This window comes from Panulirus ornatus, chromosome 6, assembly GCF_036320965.1.
Source record: "Panulirus ornatus isolate Po-2019 chromosome 6, ASM3632096v1, whole genome shotgun sequence".
Classification (NCBI taxonomy): Eukaryota; Metazoa; Arthropoda; class Malacostraca; order Decapoda; family Palinuridae; genus Panulirus; species Panulirus ornatus.
In genome coordinates this window covers 16,347,136-16,372,893 of record NC_092229.1, presented here as the reverse complement: position 1 = coordinate 16,372,893, position 25,758 = coordinate 16,347,136, and the positions used below count along the sequence as shown (strand labels likewise).

The following is a 25,758-nucleotide window of genomic DNA, read 5'->3' as shown; positions in this document are numbered from 1 at the left end:
TCCCTCCCTCCCCGTACCGTACATATAATTAACTACATAACGAAGCATCCCTCTACTCTGGTCTCCTATCACATACATACATATAAACATATAAACATACATATATGAATGAACTTACGAGTTCTTCTGGTGTTTGTAAACCTTATGTTTTAAGGTAGCAGGGTTGTGGGAAGAAGAACTGACAAGAGTATAAACAGTTCCACAATAATGTTGTTAGAGGCAATAAGGCAGCATCGTAGCCACCTCTCGTATGGGGAGCAGCAGCCAGCCACACGACTCGCTGGTCCACCAAGCCTCGGTGGCAGACGGCTTAGAGACCAGTGGCCGAACTGATAACGGAATATCAGGGCGGAGAGAGTGAGAGGGAGGGAGGGAGGGTTGCACAAGAGGTGGTGATGCCTGGCCAGTAATGAAATGCAAGGCTTCTTCTGACTCCCACTCTGGCTAATAAAGAGGTGGACGTGCTGTCAAGTGGACTGAACCAAGGCATGTGAAGCGTCCGGGGTAAACCATGGAAAGGTGTGTGGGGCCTGGATATGAGCGGATGCGGACTTTCTTCGTCTGCTGTGGCGCTACCTCGCTAAAGCGAGAAACGGCGATCAAGTATGGTGAGAATTATATATATATATATATATATATATATATATATATATATATGGTAAATTTTGCGATTTCCGCCATGCTCTTGCCAGTACCAGTAACATGACAGACCACGAGCCACGGGCCGCTATAACGCTACACAAAAACACGAGAATGTGAGGGTGAGCGAGGGCGGGTGGACACGTCGAGCGGGGCCAACCAGAACATTCGTTCAGCTTTCCCATGAATCAACTCCGCCTAGCTTGACCTCGGCCGGGTCAAACTTGTGGGGAAATGTTCGAGACACATTAAATTTTGAGGCATAGATTCCGTTAGTCTCCAATGTTGATAATGTGTTGGGAGGAATTGGTTCTCTCTGCTGGCGTGCGTGATGTGGTCGTCTGCACGGCTTCATCCCGCCGCCGACCGTGGCCTCGGCTGACTGGCTGGCTGGCTGGCTGGCCGCCAAGCGGCTCATCCCATTAAAATGTGTGATTATGCGAGTAATTTACTGTCCTGATGACACCTGTATCAGTCAAGGGACCGCACCAGAGGCGGGTCCCATAATACTTGTGGACAACTTGACGAATAATGAGGAGCCGTTCAGCGCCACGCAGAACCTAACGGGCACAAGTGACGGGAATTAAGTTCTCTCCTTTACCCTTCTCAGAAGGAGTCCTGGCCCTTGAGAAGGACCTTACATACCTCAGGTATGATGATGATGTCACCAGTCTGACCCTTAAAGGCGAGCCATCACGTCCGTAATGTACTCAGGGCTCAAGAAGTCTTACCACGTTTTCCCAACGTTTTTTCTAAGATGAGGCGACACAACCCGCTTCCCTGATGTCACACACACGTTCAACCAAATCAAACCTCGTCTGACCCACAATTACGTCACGCCACACACACACACACACACACACACACATATATATATATATATATATATATATATATATATATATATATATATATATATATATATATATATATATATATACTTTCAAACTATTCGCCATTTCCCGTGTTAGCGAGGTAGCGTTAAGAACAGAGAACTAGGCCTTTGAGGGAATATCCTCACCTGGCCCCCTTCTCCGTTCCTTCTTTTGGAAAATTAAAAAAAAAAAACGAGAGGGGAGGATTTCCAGCCTCCCGCTCCCTCCCCTTTTAGTCGCCTTCTACGACACGCAGGGAATACGTGGGAAGTATTCTTTCTCCCCTATCCCCAGGGATAATATATTGTGTGTGTGTGTGTGTGTGTGTGTGTGTGTGTGTGTGTGTGTGTAACTGCTCTAGAACTCCTGTTATGAAAGGGTTCTCGCGTTACTGCAGAACCCCTTTTCCAGTGGCTCCTGCGGGCCCACGGCTGGGTCAACGTGCAGTGGCAGGGAAATGAACTTTGGTTTCAGTAGCTTTCCGACGTGGCTGTCTGTACTCCCCTCTCGTCAACAGAGGAATGATACAACTTCATCAAAGGTGAATTTTCGTCTGTAGGGTAACCATGGGCAGAGTCCGGATATATGTATATATATATATATCCCTGGGGATAGGGGAGAAAGAATACTTCCCACGTATTCCCTGCGTGTCGTAGAAGGCGACTAAAAGGGGAGGGGGCGGGAGGCTGGAAATCCTCCCCTCTCGTTTTTTTTTTTTTTAATTTTCCAAAAGAAGGAACGGAGAAGGGGGCCAGGTGAGGATATTCCCTCAAAGGCCCAGTTCTCTGTTCTTAACGCTACCTCGCTAACGCGGGAAATGGCGAATAGTTTGAAAAAAAAAACTATATATATATATATATATATATATATATATATATATATATATATATATATATATATATATGGATTCGAATGATATATGCATGTCTGCGTGTATAAATAGATAATATAAGATATATATACAGTACACAGTTCTCTCTTATTCAATGCTATCAAGTGACTGGATGACCCGTGATCAACTTTATTAGTTGTGAGTCAACTGTAGACACACACACACACACACACACACACACACACACACACAAAGCTTACTTGTCATTTTATATCTAATAATAAAGCCTTACGTAAGGTTTGATAACCCCGGAACAGAGGCAGAGATTATATTTAATATGACAGTTGACAGTGTTGGCAAGCAACCTCACCAATACCCTCCCTCCCTCCCTGCTCTACAGCTTTATATCTTCTCGTTCTTCTATAAATGGCAAGAGCTAGCAACCCTATTTTTAAGGCGAACAGTCCCATTTTAAGGTCAGGGACCCACATTTCAAGGTAGTCTCCATTTCAGGGCAGGCATTTGCCAGTTCGCTTCCCTCCACACCCACCTGTCACCCTGATTTTGTCAGAGTTTCCCGGGGAAAATGCGAGTTTTGAGTGAGTGGTAACTGCCGGCCCTCCCTCCTCCCCCCCCAGTACCAGCCATGACACATGATGTACTTAAATGTTGACGACTTACTGCCAGTGTGGAGGGTTGTGTGGTCGTGTGCCACCACCACCACCACCGCTGACTGTCACCTCTACCATGGTGGTGCTGTGGTGGTGGTGGGAGATGTCGAAGATGACTATGGTGGTGGCAGTGGTCAGCGGGTGCCAAGCGTCTACCACAACCAGCAGCACCAGGCGGGCTGGCGGTGTGGCTGGCTGGCTGGCTGGCTGGTTGGTTGGCAGGGTCCTCGTTGCTACCCTGGCACGCCGGCCTCACCCCCCCAGCCCCGGACCTCCCCCGCCACCCACACCGCACCATCTCTCTGGTCCTCCTGCTCACTCACCGGGGTTAAGTCGTCGTACTCATGATGTTCTTCAGTCGTCGTACTCACAGGGTTAAGTCGTCGTACTCACTGGGTTAAGTCGTCGTACTCATGATGTTCTTCAGTCGTCGTACTCACTAGGTTAAGTCGTCGTACTCACAGGGTTAAGTCGTCGTACTCATGAGGTTCTTCAGTCGTCGTACTCACAGGGTTAAGTCGTCGTACTCATGAGGTTCTTCAGTCGTCGTACTCACTGGGTTAAGTCGTCGTACTCATGATGTTCTTCAGTCGTCGTACTCACCGGGGTTAAGTCGTCGTACTCATGATGTTCTTCAGTCGTCGTACTCACTGGGTTAAGTCGTCGTACTCATGATGTTCTTCAGTCGTCGTACTCACTGGGTTAAGTCGTCGTACTCATGATGTTCTTCAGTCGTCGTACTCACTGGGTTAAGTCGTCGTACTCATGATGTTCTTCAGTCGTCGTACTCACAGGGTTAAGTCGTCGTACTCATGATGTTCTTCAGTCGTCGTACTCACTGGGTTAAGTCGTCGTACTCACTGGGTTAAGTCGTCGTACTCATGAGGTTCTTCATTTGTCGTACTCACGGTGTTAAGTCGTCGTTCTTGAGGGTTCAGTCGTCGTCATCTCATGATGAACCATGATGACCCGTGAAGAATAACCCAATGTAACGACCAGTTAGCACTGAGAGCAATAATGTCTGAGATTACAACGCTGGGAGTTGGCTAATTCGGTATCACCGAGTCGCTATACGTTGTAACCAAGTTGTGAACCCTTCGTTATAACCAAGTTGTAAGCCCTTCGTTATAACCAAGTTGTGAACCCTTAGTTATAACCAAGTTGTGAACCCTTCGTTATAATCTAGTTGTGAACCCTTTGCTATAAGCAAGATGTAAACCCTTCGTTATAACCAAGATGTAAACCCTTCGTTATAACCAAGATGTAAACCCTTCGTTATAACCAAGATGTAAACCCTTCGTTATAACCAAGATGTAAACCCTTCGTTATAACCAAGATGTAAACCCTTCGTTATAACCAAGATGTAAACCCTTCGTTATAACCAAGATGTAAACCCTTCCCCACCAACAATGTGAAGCAGGTCATTGTGAGCGGCGTTCGTCAAAGCTGTGCCTGAAGCCGAGGTGCCTGCAGTCACACATCCCATATGAACAGCTGATTACCGCTGGTAAACAATGGACATCTGGCGTCCATGTATCATGATGACGGTGATGATGATAGTGAGGATGATGATGATGATGATTGATGGTGATGATGATGATGATGACGGAGCGGGAAGACACAGACCATCACGAGATCGTGGATGATCGGTATATGGTTGCCACCGTCTGGTGTCTCCGTGGCTGCGACTCACACTCGTCAGAGTATGGCAAGCCAGACAGGACGTGCACACGCCACCCACGTACCGCCTGGTGATGGGTCGTGGGGTTCAGCAAGTCTGACAACACTTTTCCGGACGGCATAACTGTCGACTCCCTCACTGCAGACCACACCAGTACACGCCCCACAGTCCAGGGGAGACAGGTGACCCCCACACTACACGCCACATAGTCCAGGGGAGACAGGTGACCCCACACTACACGCCACAGTCCAGGGGAGACAGGTGACCCCCACACTACACGCCACATAGTCCAGGGGAGACAGGTGACCCTCACACTACACGCCACATAGTCCAGGGGAGACAGGTGACCCCCCTAACTACACACCACACAGTCCAGGGGAGGCAGGTGACCCCCCCCCCCCCACACTACACGCCATAGTCCAGGGGAGGCAGGTGACCCCCCTAACTACACACCACACAGTCCAGGGGAGGCAGGTGACCCCACACTACACGCCACACTGTCCAGGGGAGACAGGTGACCCCCCTCACTACACGCCACAGTCCAGGGGAGGCAGGTGACCCCCCACACTACACACCACACAGTCCAGGGGAGGCAGGTGACCCCACACTACACGCCACACAGTCCAGGGGAGACAGGTGACCCCCCTAACTACACACCACACAGTCCAGGGGAGACAGGTGACCCCCCACACTACACACCACACAGTCCAGGGGAGGCAGGTGACCCCACACTACACACCACACAGTCCAGGGGAGACAGGTGACCGCCAGCTGAGAATGTCTGCAGCGTGCAACAGGGCGACTGTGTCGACCGGTTTCCAAGTTACTTACGTCTCCTGGTTACGTTCGTACTGGACAACTGGTTACGTAACGATAGCAGAGTTACGTCAGTTTTATCGTTACGAAAGGTCAGCAATGCTACGTTAGTTTTGAGCAATTACGTTGGTGTACTTAAATGTTACGTTAGCCCAGTGTAGTTACGTCAGCTTAGACAAGTAACTGTACAGTAGAGTTACGTTAAATTAGGAAAGCTATGTCATCTTAGAAGTCACACTAGTGTGTTAGCGTTACGTCAGTCTACGATAAGTACCATATGCGCACTACAGTCACTTTACATTAGTACAGCCACTTAACATCATTAACCCAACCAATACAGCCGCCGCTCCATGGTTACTCCCCCCCTTGGGTCAGTGGAGTGCGGGAGGAGGAACACACACACAACCATATCACAGTACCCAGCACCAGGGGAAAAATAAAACCGAGGGGAAAGTCCCAACACTGTGTTTAACTGCTACACTAGATCAACCACTGGTTAATGTGACACTGGCATCACTGTTGGTTTTTATTGGAAACAAACAAACAGATGCGACCATATGATCCTCCACGGACTCAACTATTAAAAAAGACAAAATGAACGAAGTCAATAACTCTCATGGAAATGAACACTGAACACTAAATCACAGTCCATTTTGACCTCCCCAGCTCCCACAGAAGGGAGAGGGGGGGACTGACATACGAGAGTTATATAACAAATTTATATATATATATATATATATATATATATATATATATATATATATATATATATATATATATATACACACACACACACACACACACACACACACATACACACACACACACACACACACACACGGGACTTAGACGCGAGTGCCTCACTATATACAGGCGGGACAATAAGGTTAAAACTACTACAAAGAGATTGTTATAAGACCACACCCACACCTACATCAACACGACACGCTCCTGACCGTGTCCATAGAGAGAGAGAGAGAGAGAGAGAGAGAGAGAGAGAGAGAGAGAGAGAGAGAGAATCACATATACACAAAATCAGCTAAATTTCCCCCCCGCACGCGCCCTCCTCACGTAAATATAAAATCCCGCTCAAGAGGGTCACTTGTCAGTGAGACCTCATGGACGAGTACGCCTCCTTGACCACTAGGATTATAAGACTTAAGGTTAACGGTGGGTTAGCCCCCTTGTTGCCCACCATACCAACTAATGGTCCGTCATATTGGCCTTAACCACGCTATGGTTGTTGTTACTGTTGTGAACGCTTGTTAGGTTGGTTGTGTCTTACGGAGGTTGTATGTTGTCCAACAGTCTGGCCGGCCGTTAGTTCTTTGCTGCTAGGAACCGGTTATCGAATTACGTATAAAGTGGTAGACGTGTAAAAGAGAGATTTTTGGACGTAAGTGTGCCGAGAGGGGCAGCTGGAGGGATGTGTGATCACTATCTTCTGGAAGCAAGGGTGAAGATTAGCAGAAGTTTTAGGAAAAAAATAAAACGACATCGATAAGAGAGTGGTGCGAGTAAGTGAGCTTGGAAAGGAGACTTGTGTGAAGAAACACCAGGAGAGATTGAGCGTTGAATGGAAAAATGTGAGAGTAAATGAAGCGAGGGAAGTGGGTGAGGAACAAGAAGTATTTAGGAAAACAGTGTTGAAATGTGCAAGAGATGCATGTGGCATGAGAAAGGATGGGAGGTGGGCAGATCAAAAAGGGTAGTGAGTGGCGGGATGAAGTAAAGTAGTGAAAGAGAAATGGGAGACGTTAGGGCGTTACCTACAAGGAAGGAGTACAAATGATTGATGGATGTATAAGGGAAAGCGGCAGGAGATAAAGATGAAGGTGCAGGGGGTGAAAAAGAGGGCAAATGCGAGTTGGAATGAGCGAGTATTAGTAAACTTTGGGGAGAATAAGATGTTTTGCTGGAGGTTAATAAAGTGTGAAAAAACAAGAGGAAAAAAATTATTAGTGAATGATATTTATTAGATGAAGAAACTATTTGGCTGAAAATAACGGTTAAGACATTACAAAACAGGGAAACATATGTGTGAGAAACGTTTAGATAGCTATGTTTCCAGTTTATGTTTTATACATTATGAGTCTGACTAAACATTAGGAGGAGAATAGTTAAGGCACTATAGTAGATGACATACCACATAGGCTAACTAACAGGGAACTGAGCTCTTTAATTGCGTAGCTATGCACTTATTCACGGATTGTTTATGAAGTTCACAATGGTAGATATGGGACTGTTCTTACATCTGTCACTGAAGGGGGCAAAAGAGGAAGTTAAAGTGAAGAGATGGAGTGAGTATTTTGAGGGACTGTTGAATGTGTCTGATGGCAGAATGGCAGATGTAGTGTGTTTGGGTCGGAGTGGTATGCGAAGTGAGAGAGTCATGGAGAGTGGCTTGGTGAAGAGAGGAGTGGTGAAAGCCCTACGTATGATGAAATGTGGCAAGGCGGCTGGAGTGGATGGTATTGTTGGTGAATTCATTAAGAGAGGAGGTTAACTATTTTGTTAATCGGTTATAGATAAGATTTATGTACGGATCATGGTTAGGTGCCTGAGGATTTGCAGAATGCATACATAGTGCCACTGTGTAAAGACAAGGGGGACAAATTACAAAGGCACTTTGATGAGTGTACTGTAAGTTGTACGGGAAGGGAGTGATTGAGAGAGAGAGAGAGAGAAAAGACATGTACAGAGCATCAGACTGGGGAGGAGCAGTACTGTTTTAGAAGTGGGAGCGGATGTGTGGATCAGGTGTCTGCGTTGAGGAATGTGTGCAAGAAATAGAGAAACGGAAAGCTTTGTATGTGACATTTATGGATCTGGAGAGAGTATGGAAACAGAAATATATTTCTGTTTCCATAATCTATATTCAGGTTGTAACTCATAATACCCTTCACGTAATTGTTGATTTGTGTCGCTTTTAGTGTTTTCTCATATTTTTTATGTGCTATGTACTGTGGGTTTGTCCCGTGTGTGTTTCTTATATACATTTTGTTTGCGGTTTCCAAATCATTTCCTGGTTTTGTGACGATTTTCTTATTCTCGTAGATTCCTGATGGTGCCTCTGTTAAAGCGAAAGCTTGACTGAGATAGAATGGATAATTTTGGACAACTAGTGTTTGTGCAACCACCTAATGATAGAATCATACTGAGGAAATTAGAACACATAAGAAAGAAGGTTTAGAACTAAAGATCCTGTCGTCGACTCTATGAGCAGACACACACACACACACACACACACACACACACACACACACACACACACACATACACATAAGGGTTAGGAAGGGAAGGGGGTGTGGTTGTATAGTGTTGTCAGATGAACAAGAGAATGCTCTCTGCAGGAGTGTGTTACGGGCAGGAAGGGGTTTTTTCTCGGAGGAAATTGTTAGCCACATCTTGAGAGCACAAATATCCTCCCTCACTGACAGCAAATGGGAATTCCACTTACCTTTTTCCCCCGGAGTTGACTACGATAGGCTCAGCTGGCTGTGAGGCGAGGCCACGGAGGGACGTGACCTTAACCTGCGGCAGAGAAAAACACAATAATCACGAGTTACCGACTCTGGCGACTGAATGTAACAGAAGAAGAAGAAAAACAACACGACCGCCATCATGTTCTTATGGAGATGGACCGAACTTGGGTTGATGCAAGTTGATGATGACATATTATCATTAGTCGAGTAGTATTCTATTTATCATCCAGTCCCTATACATACATACATGCATACGTACAAGCATACATACACATTATGAACGTGCGCGCGCACCCAGAGCTGTCTGCCGTGTAGGTCAGGAAAGACAGAAAATGGAGGCGGAAGGTGGGGGGGGATAAATAACATCCCTCTAATTTCTAAATAACGTGAACAATACTGAGAGTGAACAGCTGTTCAGGAGCAGCACCACCACAGTGACCCTCAGCTGGCAAGTGTGTTGAGAAGCACTGGTTGAGTGTGAGGCTGGGGGGGGTGGATGGTTGGCATATACTGACCAAGGACACTGTGAATGGCAACAGTTTATAAAGGGTTAAAAGGTTACTTGATGACGTAGGGAGTGAGAGAGAGAGAGAGACCCCACCCAACCCCCCACCAGGAGATGGTCCTCCACCAGTGTACAACCCCCTCTCTCCGTACGACACAGATAGCAGACGCCAGGCCGGGTTGTGGTATACAAGTAAGGTCAGATGTATTCAAGACACCGTCGCTCCTCCACACGAATGTATCAGGTGGACACGACCGTTTCCGGTGGTAAATATTGTAAATCCATAACCTGCGGATCTCGGCCGGGCCGGGCCGGAGCCTGGGTCCTACAGACACGGGTCTCGCGTACCTGATGGGGGCGCCACGTCGCGTCCCAGGCATGACCTCACACACGTCAAGCTCCTGAACCAATTCGTTGTCATTGGAATAACGAAAAAAAAGAAATACGAAATTAACAGAATTAACAATTGTATTTCCATGTCAGCTTGACTCTCAATACATGCAATACTTGTGTTCATCGCCTGGGTGAAGTAAACTGGCATGAGTAACAAGTCGACATTACTCCTATGCCAGTGTCCTACACTTGTGTTAGTAAACGGAAACATCCTGGAGAAAAAAAAAGACCATTGATATGAACCGGAAGTGTTCCAGGTAATTATCCATAAATTGTGTCTGGAATTTCCGAGTAATCCTCGGAGTTATGATAATTACAACATGCCACTCAAACATAAAGTGCTGATGTACTAAGAACAACAACGGGTCAGACAAGTGGACACAAGCTTACATGTGTGTGTGTGTGTGTGTGTGTGGTGTGTGTGTGTGTGTGTGTGTGTGTGTGCGTGTGTGTATGATGTAGGGGTCAGCCAGCAGTGCGCACAGAGAGGACAAAACCAAGTGTAAAGTGAACCGACTCCAAAGCTCACGCCACTTGAAGGGGAATTCTCATTGACTTCAGGCACCCTCCCCTTCTTCTCACCTCCCCCAACCCCCCCTCACTACGCTTCCCCACTTGGAAAGGAATTGGTCCCCCAAAGATCAGAGGCACCCTAGGAGACGCCCTAGTACCCCAGGAGATGCAATGGTAACCCTGGACACGCCCTGGGCCCCCTGAAGGCTCCCTTTACACTGCAGGAGACATTCCAAGAAACGTCCTGGTGCCCCTGGAGACGCAGGAGACGTTCCTCCCACTGTTCAACATACCAAGTCAAACCCCAGGAGACGTAACATTCCTCATGACGTCCCATCACCCCAGGAGAAACCCCAGAAACCCCCCCTTAGCACCCCAGGAGCACCCAGGCTTAACAGAAGAGTTCTTATGAGCGAACATGACCCAGACGACGATTCTTTTTTCCTATGACACGTGAGGTTACACCAGGAAACCTGCCTGTTGTGTGGGAGAACGTCAGACCTGACCCACCCGGCCGTGTCCTGGGCAGGCCAGCGTAACCCATGATGTACGGGTAGACGAGGTCGGCTGAAGGAGTGAGCGACGCGTCCTTATTACCTGAACCAACCGTTGTTTATCCTAGGATATAAGCGACCCCCATGGCGCCAAGTGAAGACCCTCCCTCCTACCAACCCCGTCCCCACTCCCCTTCCCTCTACCGCCCGCTCCCTCCGCCACTCACCCGCACCCACCCTCCACCACTCCTTCCCTCCCCCCGCCACCGACCCGACAGTCGCTGCGTGTTGTCGCTTTGTATTAATTTTCAGTAGCTTATCGTAGGATCATCGCTCTCACTGGCGACACGCCAGCCTCCCGGGGTGACCCCATGGAGTAAGGGGTGGCCCTCAAGAGGTACAGGTGTGGGCGGGGGGCGGGACGGGCAGCAAATGCTGTATAAATCTTCCGTTACCATGGTTCGTATTTATTACACAATGTCTGGGTGTGTTGTCCGCATCTGTGTAGTGTTACACGTACGTACACTCGCTCACGAGTCCTGATGGTGTATGTATGTATGTATTAGACACCATAAATACGGCAAGAGCAACTTGTGAGTGTATGATTCCCTGCGAAGTACACATGTCTATGTATAACCTGGTGCACGTTGTTGTGTGTATATATATATATATATATATATATATATATATATATATATATATATATATATATATATATATATATATATATAATGTGTACGCAACGTGATGCAAGGATCCGGCTTGTATGGGGTGTATTTTCACAGTACCGGGCAGAGAGGCATCTGCTCCTCCGTGTATGCTTGTGTGCGATTTACACACCTGCTCTGCGGGCTTCCCTACACATATGTGTCGGGTGTTAAGTCTGGTTCCCTATGTATGCCTGATCACGCACGTCTGGTTCCCTGTGTATGCCTGAACATCATATTGTCATAGCTTGTGCCGACCTGGTGGAGTCTTCGCAGGTCTCGACCCCCAACAGCCCGGGCTGAGCTCAGGCTGTTTTACAGGGTCGTTGGTCGACTAAGCTGTAGCCCTCGGGGGGCCCCACATAGCCTGGTTGGTCTGGTACACTGTGTACGTGCTCGTCCAGTGCACTCCTGACCTTCCCTACCGTGCCTCCCATGCGGTCGGTGATGGTAGCTGGCGAGGTGGTGGTGAGTCTTGGGGCCACGAGATGGTTATGGTGTCGTCACGCGTGTGCATCATCGCATCTCTGGATTTCAGAGGAAGTATTGGAGTCTTCCATGACTGTCGTGCCGATAAGAAGTTATTGCCGGGTGTAAAGGTGGGAGCCACACCTTCTAGCATCTTCCAGGTAGAGATGATGATGATATACTGATCCCGTGTGCGCTCCTGGGGAGTAACAGCCAGCCACTCACACCTCAAATAAGAACCAGCAGCAAACCTCAAACAACATACTCCAAACTTCCAATGTATATATATATATTTTTTCTTTTTTTTCATACTATTCGCCATTTCTCGCGTTAGCGAGGTAGCGTTAAGAACAGAGTACTGAGCCTTTGAGGGAATATCCTCACTTGGCCCCCTTCTCTGTTCATTCTTTTGGAAAATTAAGAACGAGATGGGAGGATTTCCAGCCCCCCGCTCCCTTCCCTTTTAGTCGCCTTCTACTACACGCAGGGAATACGTGGGAAGTATTCTTTCTCCCCTATCCCTAGGGATATATATATATATATATATATATATATATATATATATATTACGGAAGATGTTCACCTAGTGGAACAGGGACAGAGCCCCCCCCCCCCAAAAAAAAAACACATCCTGGTGAGATAAACGATAATTTTTCTACTGTGAACAACACATTATCAATATACAATTTCCTTGTGGTCGGTGACTCATAATAATTATGAGTCGAGATCTTGGCCTCCGCTCATCGCTCACCATCCTTAAAGATGATCAGAAACACATACGACAACGAGGGTCCACACTGGAGATACTGACACTGGTGGTGAGTGTTGGAGATAACAAGAGGCGGGTGACACCCGCTGAGCACGTCTGATGTGTGCCGCCGGACCGGCTAATGTGTTGTGCACTCCTGCTGCCCGCGGGCACTGTGGCCTCCCACACAACACTGAGACTAGCCAACACGTCCACCTGGGGACGGCCGCCTCACTGATCACCATCCTGGGGTAACCAATAGTAACGCAGAAGGAAACAGAAATATGTGGTTAGAACAGTTTGTGTGTCAGAGGCAGGCTTCCGGTGGACTATGTGACACTCGCGGGATGGTAACTTTCCAAGGTAAATATTCACATGTTGATATTTAGAAATAAAGTACAAATCGTCTATGACGATGGTTTTCTCTGTGTAGCGAGTCGTTTCTTCCATTTGTTCGACACACTGGTAAACCTGGACCTGAAAACTCCAGGTCTCTCTGGACTTACATGTAGCCTCCAGTTCTCTCTGGACTTACATGTAGCCTCCTGGTGTCTCTGGAGTTGTCACCTTCAAGTCTCGCAGCCGTAGCCTTTGAGTCTCTGATCAAGCAGCCATAGTCATAACCAGTGGGGCAGTAAGTAGCCTCCTGGGCTGGGTGCAGCACAGCCTGGGGAAGGGGCTACAGCCACCTGGAATGTTCACAGTAAAGCTTCTACACTCGATCATGTTGCCTCTCTCCTGGTCTGGTTCATACGACCTCTCACTCCCCACCCCACGTCAACCCTCCCTCCCACCGTTCATCATGTTCATCTCGTGTGGCAAGTCTGTGGTTTCTATCATCGTCGTCTTCAAGTCTCTGCCATACTTTCTGGACTGCTTCTCTCACCTATGAACTGACCGGTTGAACCTTAAATCGCTCGTGCTGTTCTACTGTGTCGTCAACGTATGTGTATTTCTCATTTAAGATTAACCATAGAGCCTTTTATGTTGTATATCCTCGTTAACGTCAGCAGCATGCGTAGTATGGAGGCGAGGAACATTGTTATAGAAAGCCAGGACAGGTCTCAAGCCAGGACAGGTCTCAAGCCAGGACAGGTCTCATCATGGATGTGTGTGTAATATTCGGTTTTGTGGAAGGCGCCAAAATCTATACCGACTGGTCATGGCTGCTTAGCCATGCAATGGTGTGTAGTTGATATGATCTATTATCCAACCCCATGATGTGAGGACAGTGTGGCCCAGGATTCTGCAGCTCTCCTTAAGTGCTGGCATGTTCCCTTTTATGATCATGTCGTCGGGTTTTAATCTTCCCAGCGCAACTTTGGTCATTTTTTCCCCCACTTTCTTTCGAAATTGTTTAGTCTACTTGCCTCTGACTGTTCTAAACGTATTTGTTCCGGACGTGAGTTGTTCGAGACTACTATGTGAGCGGCGTCAACAGCATAGATGTTCATGTTCATAGCACCAACTGGTGGTGGTGGGGGTATATCTGCTGTATAAGTTACGAAGAGTGTTGGTGGCAGGACGCTACCTTGTGGGATCTCGCTTCATAGAGGAAATTCGTGTGACGTTGCGGCGCTGATGATGATTTCTGCGGTGTAGAAAGTTACACAGCGGTCTTGATGTGATCTCAGGCATGCCTAACAGTAGTGATTTACACTGCGGGTCGATTGTCCACACTCTGTCAAAGGCTTCGCTTATGTCTCTTTGTCTAACTGTACAATTCATTCCTTGTCCTTCGAAACCGCTTTTTTTTTTTTCTCTGCTGCAATCACGATTGCTGGGGGCTACTTTGCCCCTCAGGAAGCCGTATTCATTACGATTCCAGAGGTTATTGTTGTCAAGATAGATACGTTTTAACCTAAGGTTCACAATTCTTTGAAAAAGTTTCCCCAGAGATATCTAGGAGGGACCTGAGCCGGTAGTTCTCAGGGTCTGTTTCCGGCATTCCTGGTTTCGCTATCAGTGTTACTCTGGCATCTTTGAACCCTCTACGAAAGGTACCGAACGTCCTTTTGGAGGTAGTGAGTTGGTCTGCCTCTTGTCTATTTCACTTTTTTCCCGGGGCTGAACACTTGGTTGTCTGCATGACTTTACCAAGTTCAGGCGAGTCTATTGCCACAGAGGCAGATGTCAGGGGAGGGTCGGGCTGAGTCTACACTGTAGTGTGGGATGGCTCCTCCTCTGTTCCAAGTTAGCCAGTCATTTTTTTTTCTTTTCCTTTTTTCGTAATCTTGGTCACAGTTTTCGTTTTCTTCAGGTGTAATGTGGAACACTGTTTTCCATGTGTTCATGGATTGTTGCCATACCTTCATCATCGGATGATGATCATGGATTGTTGCCATACCTACATCATCATCATCATGTTTTGTTATTGTTAACTTTTAGATATTTGATTCTACTTTAGCTTCCAGGTTGGGGAGTTGGTCGTATTTCCCCAGTGCAGGTTAGGTTCCTCCACCACTCGGGTCCGCTGGAGGTCTTAACATCGTGGGTACACAGCAGTATGTCCAGCCGTTGCAGTTGGCGTCGTCTGGAACACTGGTGAAGAGGTGTTTAGTTTCTGGAGTGGTGAAGGGAAGGAGGGTTATGATAACGTCTTGTATCTGTTGATGGGGACTCCAGGTGACTGCGCTCTGCCGATGGTTTCCTGCCGGGTATTCTAGAGCTTCGTGTGCTTCATCAGTTGGTCTGCCTCCGAGGTCGGCTGTACCGGAGAGATTTTGGTTGACCGTTTCACAGGACACGTTCCAGTCAGCTTTCTGTGTAGCCAGCTGCTGTGTCGCCCGCGATGAAGACAACTCTGGCGCGGTTGGTATGGTGACGATCACCGCTTGTGAGGTCATGACCGCCTCTCACGTGGATACTGCGGGTAGGTTTCGCCACTTCCAAGAACGATATCTGGTGTGGATAGAGCCGACTGACCTATTAACTCTGCCGGGGGTCACCGGCACAAATCAAATTAAGGTTAGGGAAGTTTAGCTCCAGGTGTTGAACGACGAAACATTTAATTAGTCTTACTACATTCCTGCCTGTGGTGTCTGTGCTAGAATGACCCAAGTTTGTAAGTCAAGCTCTCACATCACCAATACTGATATAGACTGTAGTTCTGGTATCTTTAAGGTTCTTGTAGTAATGTGGTAACATCTTGTAGTAATGTGGTAACATAATACGCACAACCTTGGGAGGATATATAGCTTGTAGCAACACTAACTGGGTCTACTTACGTCATTAGTTCTATTTACGAGGTGTGTGGGGGGACTGAAAGGCATCAAAGAATTTGTATTATACGTCTCCCTTGACGGCCACACCGGCGTGTGAGTGCTCGTTGTGTGTGGTTCAGTGGGTAGGTTAATGATCGCGGTATATTAACTGGTGTGAGGTTTGAGACACCATCAGAACAACGTTTGGTTCTTCCATCAGGTGTGTGTTTACTTGGTCAAAAAGGATCTGTTGGTGTAGCACTGGCCATTGTGATGAATTATTATTATTATTACCGAGCTGTGTTGGGTGAGAACAATGCTGCTTGTAGTGTTTTCTGGTCGGCATCTTACTGCTGCGTGGGTGGGTGCTGTGTCACTGGAGAGGGGGTTGACCAGGCCTGAACCTCTCACCAAGCCCCAACCTGCCTCTCCCTCACCACAACCAGCAACCCCTCCACCCCACCCCACCCCACCCCGGCCTTATTTAGTAATCAACCGACGATGGAAGACGTGTGGCTGTAGGTGTGTGAGCAAGACGTGTGGCTGTAGTGTGTGAGCAAGACGTGTGGCTGTAGTGTGTGAACAAGACGTGTGGCTGTGGTGTGTGAGCAAGACGTGTGGCTGTAGTGTGTGAGCAAGACGTGTGGCTGTAGTGTGTGAACAAGACGTGTGGCTGTAGGTGTGTGAGCAAGACGTGTGGCTGTTGGTGTGTGAGCAAGACGTGTGGCTGTAGTGTGTGAGCAAGACGTGTGGCTGTAGTGTGTGAGCAAGACGTGTGGCTGTAGTGTGTGAGGGAGACGTGTGGCTGTAGTGTGTGAGCAAGACGTGTGGCTGTAGTGTGTGAGGAAGACGTGTGGCTGTGGTGTGTGAGGAAAACGTGTGGCTGTAGTGTGTGAGCAAGACGTGTGGCTGTAGTGTGTGAGCAAGACGTGTGGCTGTGGTGTGTGAGGAAGCGTTTGGCTTCAGTGTGTGCTGGAGGTAGGACGGCTCCTGGCGGGCCGTGAGCTACAGTAATCACTACAGACTGACACGAACTGTACCTCAGCTGTACACATACAGTAAGACGCACTCACTGTGCCGAACACTACGTTGTCACAACCAACCAACAGTAATCATTCATTGCTCGTCAGTTCCCTCTCGTCATACGCCCGACCCATTTCCCAGTTTATATAACAATTCAGTGGCATTTATTTACTGCCTTTCCTGACAGCCTCCATCTTTATCCCCGTTGGTATCATGTGTACATTTGCTTCTACGATATAAATCATCATGATTTTCCAGCAAGACGTCTCTCCTCCTCCTCCACACTGTTTCTCTCGTGTTTTTCCCGTCGAGTGTGTGAGTCGTCGAAACCATATGGACTCTTCCCCTCACTAACCATAAACTTCAGCTTTTGTTTGGTTGTCCTGACTGTTGGCATACGAGCCAGTCAGCGTCCTAGACTGGAACAAACGAACCAATCAGCGTCCAGGTTGAGGACATAAAACGAACCAATTAGCGTCCAGGTTGAGAACATAAAACGAACCAATTAGCATCCAGGTCGAGTACGTAAAATGAACCAATCAGCGTCCAGTATGAAAGCAGCGTATGGCCCTAAGCAGCAGCGTCCAGGGTAACAGCAAACGAACCACTGAGCGTCCAAGATACGAACACCACACGAGCCAATCAGCGTCCAGGATGGGAACAACAAACCGCGTCTTGAGGAGGTCTGGCAGGGGCCGAGAAGGGGGTGGTGGCGGGGCGGGCAGCGTGCGTTCCCCCGGGTCGGGAGTGGGAGGGAAGGTCGGGCCTCACGATAATGTTCCTCTTTTGTTCCAGCCTCACACATGCACCTGCTCCTCTTGTGGTCAGGTTCCTCCACCCACACTCACTCACCAACACCCTACCTACCCATACAGTACTGATATCATTAGAGAGAGAGAGAGAGAGAGAGAGAGAGAGAGAGAGAGAGAGAGAGAGAGAGAGAGAGAGAGAGAGGACAGGAGACAAGTGTGTCAGGAGAGGGTAAACAGCTTCGTTTATTTGGTTGTGGTTTGAGTTTCATCATTATGATCTGGCAGCTGACGCATCACCACTGCCCAGCCACTCCACAATTTAGCCTGTTAACATAACATTAACACATCTATTAAAAATTATCTCAGTAATGTTATCCTGCTCTCTCTCTCTCTCTCTCTCTCTCTCTCTCTCTCTCTCTCTCTCTCTCTCTCTCTCTCTCTCTCTCTCTCTCAGCATATGAATACGTTGGATAAAAAAGATATCCAATAATAAAACATAAAAATAGATCTTACAGGCGATACACACTATACTGACTGTACACGACCAGGAGAAATGAAGGAACATGCAGCCAACCATCAGGGAAATATATCATGTCAAACATGATACATAAAGTTGCGTCACAGAGGAACCAACGACTGATAATGATAATGATATCAATTACATAATAAGTGTAGCGGCAGAAACTGTATCCTCCTCCACCACCATGCAACATGTGCAGTCAGCGTTACGTGCTACCCATGTCTTCTGGTGTATTCTCATCACAAGTACTGGTGGGTGGATAAGTAGGCAGTGTGGAGCTATGATGATGATGATGGGGGATGGTGGAGTTATGATGATGATGGTGGAGGGACGGTGGAGCTATGATGATGATGATGGTGGAGGAATGGTGTAGGTATGATGATGATGATGATGGAGGAATGGTGTAGCTATGATGATGATGATGGGGGATGGTGTAGCTATGATGATGATGGTGGAGGAATGGTGTAGCTATGATGATGATGATGGGGGATGGTGTAGCTATGATGATGATGGTGGAGGGACGGTGTAGCTATGATGATGATGGTGGAGGAATGGTGTAGCTATGATGATGATGATGGGGGATGGTGTAGCTATGATGATGATGGTGGAGGGACGGTGTAGCTATGATGATGATGATGGTGGAGGAATGGTGTAGCTATGATGATGATGATGGGGGATGGTGTAGCTATGATGATGATGATGGGGGATGGTGTAGCTATGATGATGATGGTGGAGGAATGGTGTAGCTATGATGATGATGATGGGGGATGGTGTAGCTATGATGATGATGGTGGAGGGACGGTGTAGCTATGATGATGATGATGGTGGAGGAATGGTGTAGCTATGATGATGATGATGGTGGAGGGACGGTGTAGCTATGATGATGATGATGGTGGAGGAATGGTGTAGCTATGATGATGATGATGGTGGAGGGACGGTGTAGCTATGATGATGATGATGGGGGATGGTGGAGCTATGATGATGATGGTGGAGGGACGGTGTAGCTATGATGATGATGATGGGGGATGGTGGAGCTATGATGATGATGGTGGAGGGACGGTGTAGCTATGATGATGATGATGGGGGATGGTGGAGCTATGATGATGATGGTGGAGGGACGGTGTAGCTATGATGATGATGATGGGTGGAGGTGTAGCTATGATAATGATGATGGGTGGAGGTGTAGCTATGATGATGATGATGGGTGGAGGTGTAGCTATGATGATGATGATGGGTGGAGGTGTAGCTATGATGATGATGATGGGTGGAGGTGTAGCTATGATGATGATGATGGGTGGAGGTGTGGGAGGCAGACAGCACCGAAGACCAACATACTCCACCACACACAAGACCGTGAGGAGGCAGGAGGGGGTGGAGAGGAGGGGGTCAGTTCGTGCAGGCCCGACTCACGAGAGAGGTCAAGTGTGGTCACGGACACATAAGATGGCCGCCTGTTTACTGGGAGGAGGGGGATATCATCCCAGCCCTCCCTCTAGCGTCCGTGCTCCCCCGGCACCAGTGCTGCACCCACCCCTGGCCAGGTGCTCGGGTCGTGACTGTACCAGCCACACACTAGCCCGAGGTACGATGGGTCCTCCACGCTGCATCATTCACCCACTAACCTAACCTAACCTAACCTAACCTATCCCAACCGTCGTGTCCTGGACCGCACCATCGTGTTTTGTAGTCGTACCGTCGTGTTCTGGATCGTCCCGTCGTGCTTACTAGTCGTACCGTCGTTTTCAGGACCGTACCGTCGTGTTCCAGGACGGTACGATATGAATCCGGGAGCAGGTGTGTCCAGACCGGCCGTGGTCCATGTGTCGCCTGCATGACGGTATAGTGTGTGTGTGTGTGTGTGTGTGTGTGTGTGTGTATGTGTGTGTGTGTATGACCAGCATGGCACCACAACACACCACCACACTGGTCGAGGTTGGAGGAAAAAAAATGTACGAAAACATTGCAATGAAAGTTTATGTATATTTAATGAGGTCATTTGCATATTCTGTACAATACTGGATGGTTCATTACGTCATGCTCTGTAGGCTAGAGCCCTTAAAGCTTCCAGCAACATAGCAGATTAAGGGACATCAACATAGCGTCCTTGATGCTCTAAGAACCAGCAACATAGCGTCCTTGATGCTCTAAGAACCAGCAACATAGCGTCCTTGATGCTCTAAGAACAAATAACATACCGTCCTTAGTGATCTAAGAACCAACAACATAGCGTCCTTAGTGATCTAAGAACCAACAACATAGCGTCCTTAGTGATTTACGAACCAACAACATACCGTCCTTAGTAACTTAAGAACCAACAACATACCGTCCTTCGTGATTTACGAACCAACAACATACCGTCCTTCGTGATTTACGAACCAACAACATACCGTCCTTCGTGATTTACGAACCAATAGCCTCCTAAAATTAAATGTAAATCAAAATGCGTCAGAATACTTATAAAAAAAATCTTAACCGTTGAAAAAGAATAATTTAGTCGTACGATTTAATTATCCCGAACTTTACATAAACGTTCACAACAATACAGTACCTGGGATGAAGGTAATCCACTGTGGGTAAAGTTAGACGTTTGAAAACGTGGGACCAACACTGAAGTTTGCCTCCACCTTGCTACACTGCCTCACACGGCAGCAGCACGTAGCCTGCCTGGTGACTGGCTGTTGCTGAGCACATCTGTCTCGCTGACCAACGGTAATAATAACACTAATTATTATGACAGGTCTGTGGACCCTGATTGTGAATAGGGAGCTGTGGTTTCGGTACATTACACATGACAGCTAGAGACTGTGTGTGAGTGGATAACGGCCTTTCTTCGTCAGTTCTTTGGCACTACCTCGATAACGCGGGAAACGGTGAAGTATAATAATAATAATAATAATAATAATAATAATAATAATAATAATAATATTAATAATAATAATAATAATATGATTTTTCCATACTTTTTCGCCGTTCCCCGCGTTCATGAGGTAGCGCCAGGAACAGACAAACGACCTTTCGTTCATACACACCTACTGTTAATTGCTCTTATATGTACGTGCGAATACATGGCCCTCCCCTACCGAGACCTCCACCCACTCCTTGCAAAGCTCTCCCTTCCTAGGGCACCCCATGCCTTGCAAGGCCCTGAGTCCCCTACTCCTCCCTTCCAACGAACACCACCCCCTTTGCGGCCCTTCCTTCCCCACCCACTTCCTTGAAATCCCCTTCCCCTCCCTCCCTACATGCCAACCCCCCCATGCAGGGCGCTGTCCTCCGCAGACCTACACTCACTGGTAGCCTGTGTGGTCTTTACGTCCGACACAGACCACCTGTACTGGACACAGACCATTATATATACACACACTAAGAAAGGTTTGTTTCCCAGTGAGGCACCGCACCTGAAAATTGGTCAGGTTGTGATCTTCAGCCACACCACCCAACCTTCCTACAACTCCTACGGAAATCAGTCCTGACGTATTTGAGTTATTAATTTCAATCACAACCACACGGTAGATAGTGAGGTGAAACACAACAGTTGTGTACAGCGTCAGCAAGATGCGGTTGGTGTTAACACAGTAGTGTCAGAACCACTGGCTGACCAGCGTTACCACCCTCCTCCTCCTCCTCCTCCTCCGCCGGACCTGGCATTTCCCGCCGAAATTAGTTTCCCGGCCTCCCGGTGGGTGGCGGCTGGTGTCCGCCAGTAATTAGCCCAGCTGGCGGGAACTAATCAGCTGATCGTGATCAACACAAGAGCCCTCTGCCCTGACCCACGCAAGATCTTCTTAGACCATTATTATTATCATTATTATTATTATTATTATTATTATTATTATTATTATTATTATCCTGAGGTAGGGGAGAATGAATTCTACCTCCGTATACCTTGCGTGTCGTTGAAGGCGACTAAAGCGGACGAGAGCTGGTGGCCGTACACCCCCTCCCCCCTTGTATTTCAGTTTCCAAAATAGAAAACAGAGAAGACAGGCAGGGAGTGCTTACCCCCCTCGAAGGCTCAGATTAGGGTGTCTGAATATGTGTGGATGTACCCAAGATAAGAAGAGAGGAGAGACAGGTAGTATATTTAAAGAAAGAAACAATGCTCAAGGGTAAAGGAGAAAAGTGGTTTAGGAATGTCTTAGGAGTAAAGTCAGGAGTTGATAAGAGGACAAGAGATAAGGAAGGAGTAGCACTACTCCTAAAGCAGGAATTGAGAGTTTGTGATAGTGTAAGGAAGTAAATACCAGATTGATGTGGGTGAAACGGAAAGTGGATGGCAAGAGATGGGTGATTACTGATGCTTAGGCACCTGGCCATGAGAAGTGTTTTAGGAGCAGCTTAGTGTATAGTGTCATTATGTAAAGGCAAGGGGGATGAAGGTGTTTAAACTACAGATGTTTGTTGAGTATACCTGGTAAGTTGTATGGAAGGGTATTGATTGAGAGGGTGAAGGCATGCATGTGTGAGAAATATGTAAAGAAACAGATGGATTTGTATATGACATTTATAGATCTGGAAAAGGCATATGATGGGGTTAATAGAGATGCTTTGTGGAAGGTCTTAAGAATATATAGTGTGGGTGGTAAGCTGCTAGAAGCAGTAAAGTTTTTATCAATGGTGTAAGGCGGCATGCGTACGAGTAGGAAGTGAGGAGATTCGCCAAGTCTCATGGAGCTTCTGCAGAAGGAAGGGTACAGCCGAGGTCCTGCAGCTGGGCCGTCGATGAGGTAAAAGGGAGATGTTGCCGGGGTTCCTTGGTCCAGGAGGAGGCAGGCGGCTGCCATGAGTGAACAGCGCTGCAGGAGGGAGATAACGTGGCCAACTTGCTATAGCCGCTGCTGGAGGCGGGGGACGGTAAGTTCCCATGAGGTCCTTGTCATCAGCGTCACCTGAGGAGCTGGTGCTGATGAAGCCCCACGGGCTCCTGTAGGAGAAGACGACCCTTGAGTAGCGTGACGAACGTTTCTAGGTGGGAGATATCACCACGGTATCACTCGAGCCTGGGACTGCTCGACTCCCTCAGTGATGCAGGCGGGCTGGTCAATTCACTTGCTCATAAGGCAACTCATCCCAGGGTACAGTGATGGTGGGAGGCAAGTGTGAGGACGAGTGCACACGGCCGCCTCACCCCCCAAGTGAGTGTGTGCATAAAATGTGTGAGAGATGGACAGTCACCGTGGGGCTACGACATGCCTGGCCAGCATGGCTGTACGGGAGGGGAAGATATGCGTGGGCCACAAGAGATAATGTTCCGGCCTTGGATGACGCCGCCTCTGACAGATAAATAAGTCCAAGAGAGAGAGAGAGAGAGAGAGAGAGAGAGAGAGAGAGAGAGAGAGAGAGAGAGAGAGAGAGAGAGAGAGACCTGGTTGTAGATAACACGAGATTACGGACGGCAATTACTGACAAGAGATACTACATGCAGCCCACCACAACCGCCAGCCTCCACACACCACCATCCCTCCTGTACCGAGCCACAACCTAAACCTGATCATCACCAAACCTTGAACCGTTTATATTACCTGCACTAAATGTTCTTGGTCATGTTGCCAGGATAATAATAATAATAATCATAATAAGAAATAATAATAATAAATCATAATAATAAATCATAATAATAATTACATAATAGATAATAAATAAATTATCAATAACAATAAATGATCAATATAAGTTTCAGCGGTAATTACCCATGAATGGTTTGGTAAATTATCGTAATGACTGGGCTGAAAATATAGTCAATACGTCATCTGGTGTGGGACCACAGCACACACGGGATGGCGGGTTTACACACACTCACACGGGTAAGCTGCACCGGTCAATGTACAAAATACATCAAAAGTTCTCGAATCTGAGTCAGATATCATGAATGTTTCTCCTGGTCATGCTGGGCTGCCGGTGTGTGTGTGTGTGTGTGTGTGTGTGTGTGTGTGTGTGTGTGTGTGTGTGTGTGTGCCTCGTGGCTGAAGGTGACGCTGGAGGGAGACTAGGTCAGCCTCCTTCATACCTGTGTGTGTGTGTGTGTGTGACAACAAGGGACCTCTTCTCATTAACTACCCTTGTTTGGTATTCTCGACCCAGACACAAGCAGCGACCCGTGAACACCAACTGACCTCTCTCTCTCTCTCTCTCTCTCTCTCTCTCTCTCTCTCTCTCTCTCTCTCTCTCTCTCTCTCTCTCTCTCTCATCGTTGATCACTGTATTATGTTCAGGGATGTAACATGGTCTCCTCTGTCATATTAACGTTGAACTTTCATTACAGTAACCGACCAGCAGCAATCTGGGATGAAATATAATACAAACAATGGCGGTGGATATATATATATATATATATATATATATATATATATATATATATATATATATATATATATATATATATATTCGCCATTTCCCACGTTAGAGAGGTAGCGCCAAGAACAGATTACTAAGCCTTAGAGGGAATATCCTCACTTGGGTCCCTTCTCTGTTCCTTCTTTCGGAAAATCAAAATATGGGAGGGGAGGATTTCCAGCCTTCTCCGACACGCAGGGAATACGTGGGAAGTATTCTTTCTCCCCTATACCCAGGGATAATATATATATATATATATATATATATATATATATATATATATATATATATATATATATATATATATATATAAACAGGGTAGAGAAGCTGGGGTTATCGTGGAAGAGACTTGCACGTGTGCGGGTGTGGTCATGGTGGCGACACAGCACCTGTCGTACTGCATCGTCAAAGATCCTCAAATCTTAATCGGTTTTCATGAGTGAAGGCGAGGCTCAGGGGGAGGCCGTCCGGCCCCCGTGACCACCACCTCACTGCTGCCTGGCCAACATATTCTCTTCATTATCTCCTGACGGTCGGCTGTGGGCTATCAACTATTCATGACAACTCGGTATTACCCCGCCAGCAAAAGCTGTTTGCATTCTTCTTGTTGTTGTGCGTCCATTTAGCAGATGCTGTCCTGACCTATCGTTAGGCTAAGCATTAGGTCAAAAGTAGGTCAACCTTACAGAGCGCCGGGGTGAGTGTATATTGTTGTATACCGGCAGCAGTCCTCGGGCAACACATTGTGTCGTGCTAATACTCGAGCCACATACAGCGGTTAACCGCTTTTTTTTTCCCCTGGCGCAAAGTCCTGTCGTTTATGGAGCTGTCCTTGATTGGACGGTCTACTATACGTCCTTTTATCACTCCTTTCACAGACTTTCATGACATGTGAAGCCAGAGTAACTAGTCTGGATGACGTAGGGTGTTAGCTTGGACCCCCTCCTTCCTGTACTGGTGTGACGGAGGCCAATCTGTGAATGTGTACACATTTCATCCAAGTTTTGCCGGTATAATGTCAGCAGTTTCGCTCTTGCTGTGTTCGTCTTCTTGAGGACTATGGCTGACAGTCCATCGGGTCCTGGAGCTGAATTTTCTCT

At 47.4% G+C, this 25,758-nt stretch overlaps 2 long non-coding RNA genes across 2 annotated transcripts in view; one reads left to right on the top strand and one right to left on the bottom strand.

Annotated features, from left to right (window-relative positions):
* The window catches only part of LOC139749095 (uncharacterized), a 284,265-nt gene that overhangs the window by 165,671 nt on the left and 92,836 nt on the right, over positions 1-25,758 (bottom strand). Inside the window, exon 2 of the long non-coding RNA XR_011712887.1 lies at positions 8,975-9,048. This is a non-coding gene — a long non-coding RNA (uncharacterized lncRNA). The remainder of the gene's footprint in view (positions 1-8,974; positions 9,049-25,758) is intronic.
* The window catches only part of LOC139749094 (uncharacterized), a 123,068-nt gene that overhangs the window by 43,915 nt on the left and 53,395 nt on the right, over positions 1-25,758 (top strand). The window lies entirely within an intron of this gene.